The sequence below is a fragment of the Ambystoma mexicanum genome, chromosome 5p (assembly GCF_040938575.1).
Source record: "Ambystoma mexicanum isolate Mex_15411 chromosome 5p, UKY_AmexF1_1, whole genome shotgun sequence".
Lineage (NCBI taxonomy): Eukaryota > Metazoa > Chordata > Amphibia > Caudata > Ambystomatidae > Ambystoma > Ambystoma mexicanum.
In genome coordinates, this window is record NC_090930.1 from 546,891,793 (window position 1) to 546,903,997 (window position 12,205).

The 12,205-nt window shown below is 43.9% G+C and overlaps 1 protein-coding gene across 1 annotated transcript in view; it reads right to left on the reverse strand.

The window, feature by feature from the left end:
- LOC138481079 (xaa-Pro aminopeptidase 2-like) overlaps positions 1-12,205 on the reverse strand; it is a 450,117-nt gene that overhangs the window by 182,335 nt on the left and 255,577 nt on the right. The gene's annotated exons all lie outside the window — the stretch shown is intronic.

The following is a 12,205-nucleotide window of genomic DNA, read 5'->3' on the forward strand; positions in this document are numbered from 1 at the left end:
CCCCTTTTCTACAAAACAGGTTTAATCCTCTGTAGCTCACAATTGTCAGACCTGTGATAATGTATTCATACTTAGCATACATACGCATTGCAGATCTCTTTAACTAGACAAATAATGCATTTAAACCCATGTAGTTTTGGTGCTTTTAATAAAAACCCTATTTCCACAACCATGGGTAGGGTAATGCACAGCCTTATAGAGAAAGCTAAACACCTGTAATTGCTATGACCCATCTATATCATTTGAACCTTCTGTTGGGCAATTAAATAAAATACCCAGAATTGAGCATAATACAAGATGTACATGATTAAAGGGAGTGAGGTGTCAAGATAATGAGAAGATTTGGTTATTTAAAAATGTGTAGAGCCTTCTTGGGAATTCTTAACCTCTTAGCAACCAACCTGTTATATTAGTATCCAGTGAGGCACAATCAGATTGTTACAAATGATCTGATTGGCGCTCGCTGAGTCGTTACCTTGCCGACAAAGACTCATCTGCTGTGCTCTGGTGTCCCACGAAGTTCCTTTCTTTTCGTCGTCCAGTTGCCATAAGAAGGGAGAAGGGATTACATGGTTGCCATGGAAAGGGAGAAGGGACTACATTTAGTCCCTTCTCCCTTTCCATGGCAGCCATTTTCTTTGTTTTCTTTTTTGTATCTTTTTAATGGCCGCCATGGAAAGGGAGGAAGAACTATGGGTAGTCCCTTCTCTCCGATCCATGGCAGCCATTCTTTTTGCTTTTTTTTGCTGGATTTGAGAAACGGTTGACACGCTGTTTCTCAACTCGAGTAAAAATACTATTTTTACCCCGGTACAATGTGCTGGGGTACTAGTTGCAATAGAACCCTCAGAGGGGGGTATTACCAGTTAGTAAAATGCCCCCAGGGATATATTAAAGCCCTCACATCGCTCAGGCTTGTAACTCTCACCTGCCTCCTCAGGTTTGATAGCTTTAGTAAACAATAAAAAATGGCCACAGCATTAAACCAATGGAATCTAGATGGAAAATAATACATCAACGTAAATTATTATAGTTTAAATCAAGCATTCAGAGATATTCTTTGCTGTACTCACAGTATCTACAACATTGGCTGTCTGGAAATGTTCTGCCTATATTAATGTGACGCTCTTACTTTGCTAGGATCACATTTTTTTAAATGTGTGCTTCTAGCCAGAATGTGGCAAGTCACCTTCAGCCTTCCAAAAAAATTGTAAAATGCAACATGGCCCCTGGGGTATTATGTTCCACATTGATATGTACAAAACTATAAAATGTGTGATGTGTTTATCAGTGTGCTGTGATGAAACCTGAGAAATCATCACAAGAAACTTGGTATGGGTCGTGTCTCCTGTGGCTAGCGATTGGCAACTGCTACCTGATCCTTACGCTGGGGGTGGTTTCACGATGGAGGATCACGGGGAGGAGACTCATGCTGGGAAACAGAAGGGGTTTCTTTACATCACTGCCCCCCTTAATGAATTACCAATGACTTATTGTAAAGTGGAACCACTTGATATCCCTCATTTTCTTAAGAACTCCAATTCCCAGAATGCCAAAAGTACTGGGATGAAGAAGAGGAACTCAGAGGACCTGCAGACCCAGAAGTGTGATTATCCAAAGGTGTGGTCTAGTTGTTGACAATTCAAGCACCTGAGGAGGATATTATAAAGCCCAGGATAAGAGTCAGCTGAATAATTGGTGGTTGTGTTGTGATGAAGTGGAAGCAGAGGAAGAAGCAGTTTGGAACCATATGGGAGGTGTAGCAGAAGAATCTCAAGCCATTCACAGTGCACTTGCAGACGAGGAGAGAAGCCTGCCCGCAGAAGTCACCCCAACAAGTGAAAATCCGAAGAACTGCAGAGAACGCACACCGGAAGATGGCATACTACCAAGAAGCCCCTCTGCGAGGAAGACGTGATACCGACGCAATGTAAAGCAGACTGAAGAAGCCGCGGGAGATCCACTGAGATTGTATTGCTCCCGGAGACCGCAATACTGTGTGTTGGAGGCTCGCCGAAGCGGCAGAAGGGACAGAGTAATGTCCGGAGCAACCCAGCGAGACCTGGCATCTGAAGGGAGCCACCGCGAAGAATTAGTGAGTGTTCAGCGAGAGAGTACTAACACCGGGCGCTCTGTGAAAGTAAGTTACATTTTGAATATCGAACACTTAATGAATCTAAGCAGAACATAATAAATGAGTATCAATTCAGGAAAATAAACAAAGATAAGTGGCAAAGAAGAAAGTCTTTGGGTAAACCCCCAAAGCGGAACGGTTGGAACCAGTATTACCAACAGCCAAAAGGCTGACCTAAGACTTTGTGCAGATCCCAAGAAGGGAAGGATTGGAACCAGTATTGTCAACAGCCAAAAGTCTGCTATAAGACTTTGTGCAAACACGTGAAAGTTATAACCATTGTTGTCTACAGCCAAGAGTCTGTCAGGAGATTGTGGGCCAGTTCCAGTGGGGGAAGTTTCTAATCACTATTGTTCATCGTCAACATGTAAATCCAGACAACCAGACAAAACAAGGGAATAGTTCATATCCAGTATTGCCTGCAGCCTAGAGGGTATAAGAGACTCTTAATAACACAACCAAGGAATACGTTCCCATTCTAAGAGATATAATTCTGGAAATGCTTGCATCTCACGTTGCCACCAGTCAAGAAAGTGGGGAACTATGTGAAAACAGAGGTTTTGAGAATACTGGATTCAAACCAACAAGTTGGATGTTAGTGGTAGGAGTTTTTTCCTGGCATGCAAGTATACCAGGAAAGGGCTTACAGTAGTTAGTCCTGGCAGGCGAGTGGACCAGGAAAGAAGTTGGTAACTTGATAACCTTGTGGCAGAAATAATTGTGGTGGAAAGAACCGTTGTTGAATTAAAATAACGTACATGCTTAATTCAATATTTACCAAATCATTGCATCAATGGAACAAGTTGTTGTTTGCTATCCTGACAAAAGAGTGCTATTTTGACAAGCACAGGTTTTCTATGATAACAGAGTAATTGCACTTAAGGCAGACAACTTTGAATTTGTATGTTGGAAGAAAGTCAAGCATGCTAGAAAATAGACTTTGTGGAAGACATTGGGCCTCATTACGACTCAGGCGGTAAGGGGTTTACGCCGGCGTAAACAGCGCCGACCCTTACCGCCTGAGTATGAGGTCCCTTAGCGCCATGGCGTATTTAACACCTGCTTTTAGCAGGTGTTAAAATCCATGGCGCTAAGGGACCATGGAGTTAATTACGCCACCGTAATTTACGGTGGCGTAATTAACGCCTTCCCCACTCCCATTATGCCCTATGGGGCAAAAATGGGAATGGGGAAGGGTAAATGGGGATTGGGGGCTTACCGCCCCGCCAAGGTCGGAATGGGGCCCATTGTGTTGTTTGAACGAAAAAAGAACACTTGTTATTTCTTCAAGATTCTTCAAGAAAGACTTTGTGGTTGGAAAAGACGATCCTATTTCTCCCAACAGAATTATAATTTTAGTATTCCTGAATTGATCCACGGGAAGGAAATACAGCCCTGGTCATAAGGAGTGCTTGCAAGACATATTTGAGTATGAATTGCAAAAACAATACTTTCTTGTTGAAACCAAATATCAGCCATACTTCCTTTGTATAGTTTGTTTGTATGCATTAGTGTGAGAGCCAGGAGGACTTTGGACATTAGACCGTTTTTAGTTGTTTTAGTTTGCTAGCTAAAGATCTCTCTTTTAGGTAAGTGAAAGTGAGGCATTTATCAGAATCCTTTTAACTTTGAATAAATGGCAAACTTTGAGGAAACTTTACCTTTGTGCCCGTCTCGCATTTCTGAGTGCTCACAGTGCCAATCAAAGGTAAATAGCATGTTCATTTCTAATGACACATGTAACTGTGAAATAGTTCAAATGAGCAGTTTTAGTGTTACCATCTTTCTTCAGAGTAGGATGCTCTGCCATTAAAATAGCATTTCTGCTACTAAACACTGTTAGTTTTCAAATAAGAATGACATCATTGATGCACCTTAGCAGCATGGATGAATGAGAGAAATACACCCCTTCATGTACTATTTGTTAATGGATCAGGCTCATCTCCCCTTGGGTCCAGAATCCGCTGACCACCCTTTCTGAGTCTGGCTTCCTGAAGTACTCCAGTCTCCCTCATTCACTTGCTACAGATCAGCTGCTGGCGGCCCAGGGATCTCCATGCCTTCTCTGATGCCTTGGGCATCTCATTAGTGCTGACTCCATATCATCCACATTATAGGCTTTGACTACTCCCTGTGTCTTCTCTGTAATGGATGTGCTGGTACCGGGGAGATTCCATCTGCTCTGAAGTATGGGATGTCCTCATTGTTCGCACTTCTTTCGTTTTCTATGTTGGTCTGTGTGGTTTGAATCTGCTTCACCCAAAATATGCAAGAGTCAACTCCTTGACCTCTTTTAAAAAAATCGTTTCCATGTATTTTGACACCATATTCCTCTTGCACTCTTACTCTCTTCCATATGTGCCTTTCTCTATTTCCTCCGTAGTGCCTGCAAGTGTCATGTTTTTGCACATGACACTATGTTGAGTTGAGTGAACTCCCCATCTTGCTATGTGAGGGTATGAGCCACTCAAGACTTGCTTGGTCTGACTGCTATCAGATGCGTTTTCCAGAGGGTGATAGGTGTGGGATTGTGCAGGCTTGCAAAGTTCTGTAAATCAAACATAGAGGTCTTCCAGATACCTGCTTCCAACCACCCAAGGAAATAGCATTGATGATATATAACCAAAACATGGAACAAGACTCAGATATTGCCATGCCCAACATGCTTTTAATGTTTGAAACACAGTCACAGCTTGAATGATACAGAGTGGGGAAACCAGAGCTGAAGTACGCAAAAGGTAAATAAAGACGTTACTTACTGAATGCAGGAGTCAGATAATCACGGGCTTCGCAGTTGAAAAGAGAGACAGCGGGACACAGTGAATGCCGGCATGAGCACTAAAACATTTCCAAGATGGTGCCAACATTGCAAGCCACAATTAAATGCATGGAACTAACTAACTAATTATAGGGCCCAAGAAAAATAACAAAACGCTGTAAGATCTATTTAAGATGAAGAGACACGTTTGGAGGGAGTACTTTGGCCGTAAAGCTTGGGATAGAGGGTTGATAGGAATCTGCTACATTTCTAATCTGGCCCTGGACACATGGGGAACCCGATACCTGGAACGAGATACCTTACACCTTGGCCAGCCTCTTGCAGTTACTCTGGACAGTACTAACGCAGGAGATTGGCCCACATGAGAGTTGGCTGCTAAGCAAGGAGGAAGGCATGACAAGAGGTCACTCACACAAGCCAAAGGATGAGGTCTAAATGTGTAAGTCCTTCCTAAAGAAGAACGACCCATGGCAGGAGATAATAATACCATTGTCTGCCTGAAAAAGACCCCGAATGAAAGCAGTAGAAATGCCCATTAAGGTGAATTCAGAGAAAACAAGGTGGTGGTGTGACCTTGAGTGACTGCTGAAAAACCCAAGGTCTAGAAGAGACATTAAGTGAATGCTAAGAAACCCAGTTGGTGGAACAACCTGAAGTGAATGCTGAGAAATACATACTCTGGGAGAGAGATACATCAAATGCAGAGAACGTAAAGGCCTGTACGAAGCCTAAAGTGAATATTCGGAAAACCAAATCTGGGAGAGACCAGATGTGAATACTGAGGAACCTAATCCCATAAGGTGGGTTGCTGGAAAACAAGGTAGTGACTGAGGTGGAACCCAAAAGATGATGCCTGAGAAGCCTAATTCTTGGGAGACAGCTTGTGAGCTGTTGGCGAAGGCAGGAAGAACGAGGGGGTATCCGGAATGCAAGTAGGCCCAGGAAGAGACATCCCAGGAAAATGTCTTTGTTTATTTTTGTTAGAATAGGATTGTACATTTGGAGTTTAAGCTTTATGAATATTTTGTTGGGTACATTTTGGAATATTTGTGTTGCAACCTTAGGATAGTCAGATGGCTAAAAAGGCTTGTTAAGAAAAGGTTTGGAACATTCTGTTGGCCACATCACTCGTATACTGTTTTATTGAAAAGGGTGACCCGGGGAAACAAGGATTTAGGAGTAAGTTTAAGAACTTTATGATTTGGACACTTATCTTTTGGAGAAAACACCACTTACTTTAAGTATGTCCTTCCCTGACACTGTTTGCCTAGGGAGAAAAGATAGCTCAGGGGAAACCGTTTGTATGCAAAGATATCGCCGTACCTACTTCGCTGCCTGTAGCACCTTATCTGGCCACATTGCCACCGTGGTCTCTCTATGCAAAACTAGCCTTCACCTAGCTAAAAGGCGATTCCAGCATGGCCGCCGTATTTCCTACCAAGATTTGAATTTGCTGCACTTGACATTGCGACCAGATCTGCCTCCGGATTGGTCGAGCGCAGCCTTAACCACCAATAGCCTGAGCCATCGGGCAGAAGCCGGACGATTGATGAAGGGCGGGGGAAAAATGCCTGTCTGTGCCTGTCCGGGATGGAAGGGTCGTAGGGGCCTCAACTGACTGCTCCTCTATCATTAGATCCTGCTATAACAAGTCTGCCGCACCTTCACAGCATCCACTTGGTCTGTGGCGAGCAAGTTCTTTGTGTACGTCCCGTGACATTGACATTGTCCTCTTACGGTAAGACCCCAATCTGAAAGATAACATCTGCTGCCTTCCGTATCGTTGCGACTCCTCTTCTGTGTCTTATTACAAACTCACCAATCTGCATGATATCATTTGCTGCGGAGAACTCTGTCACCAACTCGTCCTATTTCTTTTCACTGTTATAGCTAATTCGCCACCTTACTTCTTTCATGTAACTTGCCCTTTGCTTCGAAGGAAGGTCTGCTAGCTACTCCCGGTTGTGACTTACAACCTCCTGATACCCAAGCTGGCTATCTATACGTATGCGTATGCTAATGCCAATCTTTTTTTTTCGCATTGTGACTGTGCGAAGTAGCATAAATAGACGTCCATGCTCCAGCTGAATTATGCCTCTCAGAAGGTTCACCTACTTCTATGTTAAATGCATGATTTGTGCCACTTTACGTTTATTGTCACGTAACTAATTCTAATTTAACACCTCACGCCAGACCCAGTACCTCTGGCACGGGCGATGAGACAATGACATAGCTATCTTCCTGGATACCTCCTACTGGATCCTGGTAACCTTCTTCTTGCAATCTGCCTTTAGTCATACTCTATCTTTATCAGATCTTGTCAGTCATTACGACTCATATCCAGAGGCCTCACACCTTAATGGAGCATCACATCACCTCAGTCATGCTCCGGGGCTTTACAGTGACTATTGCTATAGCATTTTTAACTTGCTCCCTTAGTTCTGCCCTACCAGCAGGTCCTACACTCATCTCTAAGATGAACCATTCAGCGCCTTCGAAATTAAACCATACGTTTGACAGAATGGTTTGTTGCTTTCTCACTAGATCTCGTACCTTACCTCAATCAGATCAAATCCGATCCACATACTTCCTGCCACCTTTGCTCCCCACTCTGAGTATGTCTTCTCCAGTGGGCTTCACAGGCAATAACACTACCTGCCCACTGACCCCCTCCCAATGGATTTACCCATTTGCCTACAAACCCACGCCTACTGAACCATGTCCAAACAGCATTAGAAACTATAGGCTGGGCTCCAGATTCTACAATACCTCCTTGCCACACCCCACTGTGAGCAGATTATTGAACCAGCACCGACAAACACCCTCTCTACTTAGCAAAAAGAATAAAGTTAACCTCCCCGAAACTAAGCAAGCTACTTTAAAGCAACATATAAGTGTTAACCCGTCTATGTGGCAAAATAGTGGGGCGACTTTAAAGTAGTTCGAAGCAACGAGCTGGGGGTAGATCTCTCTCCGCGGCAGGGGACTCCCTCTGGAACAGCCTTCCTGCCTCCCTGAAACTTGAGGAGAACCATCTCCGGTTCCGGAAGCACCTCAAAACCTTCCTCTTCACTTCTGCTTTCTCTCTCCCTCTCCCCAGCTAAATTCTTCACCAAAACTGCACTGATTCTGCAACTGGGCCACTCTCACCGACCTCGGTCCTGGGCCCAGTCACTCTTCACTTGCACTGCCTCCCTGGCAACCCCTGCACTGCGGGACTGTCTCTGTATCACTACAGCCCCCACCCCCAGCACTTGTCTGCACTTACCTTGCACTTGCCACCAGCTGGCCCTATTTATTTATTATTTTATTTCTATTCTACTTATTTGTACTGCACTCCCCTCCTCCCCCTTCCCCTTGCACTTTTTCCCTTCCCCCTACCCCTGCACTTGCGCGGTCTGAATGACACCTGGCCTAGTAGGATCGTTGTCTGTCTTCCCCTTGTTCCCCCCTCCCTGCCTCGTCGCGCCTTGAAACACTTGTGTATAGGCGCGTTACAAATGCCATATCATATCATATCATATCATACCCCAACAGATGAAAACTAAACCTAAACTTCACCTAAATTTCTCTACTCCGCCTGTTACTCAAACACAACCTCACCTCCTGGGCGGTCGAGATAAGAACCTGCCAGTGATCAGAGGCGCATTCATCAATACCAGATCAATGGTAGCTTATGCTATGGATATCACCAACCTCATCCTGGTAAATCAGTTAGACTTTCTAGCCATAACTGAGACCTGGCTCCACCCAGCAGCAGGGCCCACCTCATCCTTAGCTATCCTAGAGAACTACTCTATCCTGAGAACAGACATGGTATTATCGAGAGGAGGAGGAATTGCCTTCATCGCTAAAACTACATTGGGTCTAAGTGCTACACAGCATCCTCCTTTCCCATCTGGGGAGCTCCTGTCAGTAAAACTACCATTGTCAGCATCCGGTATGATCACCATGCACCTCCTATACAGGCCACCTGGCCCCCATCTCTACCTTTGAGGAAGACATAACTGCCTTATTCACCACTAATATGAAACCTGGCTCACAAATTTTAATACTCAGGGACTTCAACCTCAGCCTCAACGATCCAAACGATGCAAATGCGTCCTCCCTTGCGAGCACTGTTTCAGAGGCAGGCCTTACTCATAGGATTGACTTGCCCACTCATATCAAAGGTCACACCTAAGATACGCTAGCAGACCGTAACTGCAAAACAACTATTACTTCAATTGAACCTTGTGCTTGGACTGACCACCATCTGGTCTCCTTCTCTATTCAAGACAAGCCCCTTCTCAACTCTACCTCCCATATGGCCCCAACAGCCTTATCCAGATGCAAATGTAACTTTACTATTAACAACCTATTACTGCTTCTCCATCCTATCACCAACCCCACTAATCTCAGCATAGACCCAGCAGAGCTAGTAGAGCTTTACAACTCAACTCTTAACCAAGCGATAGATAATATAGCTCCTCTAAAATTCTGCAAAGCGAAACCCTGAACTCACCTGAATTCATGGTTTACTCCCAATTTGAAATATACATGGAATGAAAAATGGTGGCAGAATCGTTGTGGAAAAACAACCCCTCAAATCAGAACAATAAAAACCTTACGAAAATTGCCACGAGATACAGACTTGAGACCATCCAAGTGAAAAAACACACCTTTAACGAGAGAATTGCCAACGCTAACTCAAATTCAAGGGAACTCTTTACTATCCTAAGAGAACTCGATTCCCCCGATAATCCACCTGACACCTGCATTAAAGACAAAACTTAGTGCACCAATATCCAAGAGGCGCTATGCAACAAAATCTCACTACTTCAAGATAAATCAAAGCTAAAAAAACCAGCCTCTTACCCAACGATTTACAGCCGCCAAAGTGTCCTAAGGCCTCCAACATACAGCTCAATCAGTACCCCTGTCTCCATCCAGGAAGTGGTGAACATAATAACGTCACTTAAACCGCCCAGAATAACGTCACTTAAACCGTCCAGATGCCTAGGAGACTCCTGCCCACCATCTATTATCAAAGAGGCTGCCAGGGATCTAGCTCCTTTCATCACCAATCTTATAAACTCCTCCTTTGACACATGTTCAGTCCCGATCAATCTTAAAAGATGCCTGGGTTCTTCCTCTCTTAAAGAAACCAAACCTAGACCCTAGCATTCCCACTAACTATAGACTGATAACTACAGTACCTTTTCTCCTGAAAGTATTGGACAAGGCAGCATACCTACAGATTCAAGCCTATCTAGAAGCTAATAATTTGATAGGTCTCCGCCAATCTGGCTTTAGACCGAGACACAGTACTGAAACTGCACTCATTGACTTGGAAAACCAAATGGATGAGCTCAATGGATGAGACTTAGCCATCCTCGTCCTATTAGACTTGTCCGCCGCTTTCGATTTGGTGGATCACAAAGTGCTGTGAAACCACCTTACTTCAGCTGTGCATTTCTCCTCTGAAGCTACGGACTGGATCCATTCCTTCTTAGCAGTGGTCGAAGTGTAGAAAAAGAAGTAGTGGAACTATGTTCCCTAGTGACCTGCATCGCTCCCTACAAGCTCCACCGCCCCACCCCCTCCCATGCACAATACAAACCCCAAAACACATGCACCTGCTGTTTAAGGGCACGTCCAGTGCAGTGCACGGAAAGTAAGAGTTTCAACTTCTTCCTACACTTTTATTTTAAAATGAAACCATTCCGGAGAGGTTTCTTTTTAAAATAAAAGTATAGGAATGGTAAAACTTATTTAAAAGAAGTAGAGGAGCACCACTCCCGACCGCTCCTGCCCACTTCGACCAATGCTTCTTAGACATGTGCTCCATGAGAGTGTTCTCTCCCACGTCTTTGGCAGAACCAGTACCAGTAACCTGCAAAGTACCCCATGGCTCCTGCGTCTCCCCTACCATGTATAATATGAAGCCACTATTTGATGATCTTGATAATCTGGGTGTCTCCTACACCAACTATGCGGACGACAATCAGATTCTCATTCCCATCTCAGGAGACTACGCCACGGATGTGGCCCTGATTAATAAAATCTACCTCATCATACAAACCTGGATGGCTACACATGGGCTCTGTCTTAATGACGATAAAACAGAGCTCCAAATCATCGGCTCATCAGGAAAACTCAACAAACGTAGCCAGCACTTCAAATCCTTCTACATTGATGGTATTAATATTAACGTTTCCAAAGCGGTTAAGACCTTAGGCTTCTATCTGGACTCAGCATTAAACTTGAATAAACAAGTCAATGCCACTGCCTCAGATACCAGTTACACCTGTAAACTTATCAATGCCTGCAAACCGTTTCTCTACTTGTATAGCTGCATTACACTAGCAAGAGCTCTTATTCTGTCTAAATTAGACTACTGTAATGCTCTTTATCTAGGAACGAGTAAACACAATACTAGTAAAATACAAACACTTCAAAATAATGCCCTGAGAAGGGCGCTCAGTATCCCAAGAATGCAACACATTTCGAAGGCCAGGCACGCCACTAAATGGCTTGCCATTAAGGATAGAATTAAGCTCAAATCCCTCAACGTCACCCAGAAATGTCTCATTAACCTTGCCCCCAAATATCTAGTGGACAAAATCACAAAACATACTTCAGTACGCCCCATCAGAACAATGCATGCCAACAGCCTCAAGGCACCCAAATTCAAACTCAAGAAAGCAGGGGGAAGCAGCGTCCCAGTCATGGCAGCCCAGCTGTGGAATTCGCTGCCTGCGCCCTTAAGAGCAGTCCCTTTTCTCCATACCTTCAGAAAAGAAACGAAAACATGGCTATTCTCACTTGATGTATAACATAGCCTGCTGCTCCTAGCCTGCACTGCAAACTCAAAATACTCTGTCTGCAGCTAAATACTCTTGTAAATCACTCATGTATCAGTCTGTAATTGAATTCGATGCATTTCACTGTATGCCTGTCACATTTCCGTGGGTATATGTTGTAAATAACTGCTACTAATTTCCTGTAAAGTATTAGCCTCTTATATTATGCAAATGTTTTTATGCAACCATGTAAAATGTAATGCGCCCAGATACCTCAGGGTTAGGTGCGCTATATAAATCAAATAAACAAACAAACACACAAACAAGCAACACAGGTTCGAATCCTGATCCCGTGCTTAGAAAACACTTGTTGGTATTAAGCATGTTATAAATAAACCATTTTTCAAAAGAATATGGGGAAACACCATTCTTGCATTCAATATATATCCCCAAATCTTACAGGCATTTATTCAAACCTCATCCCTGAACTAAAAGGTAATTTATGTG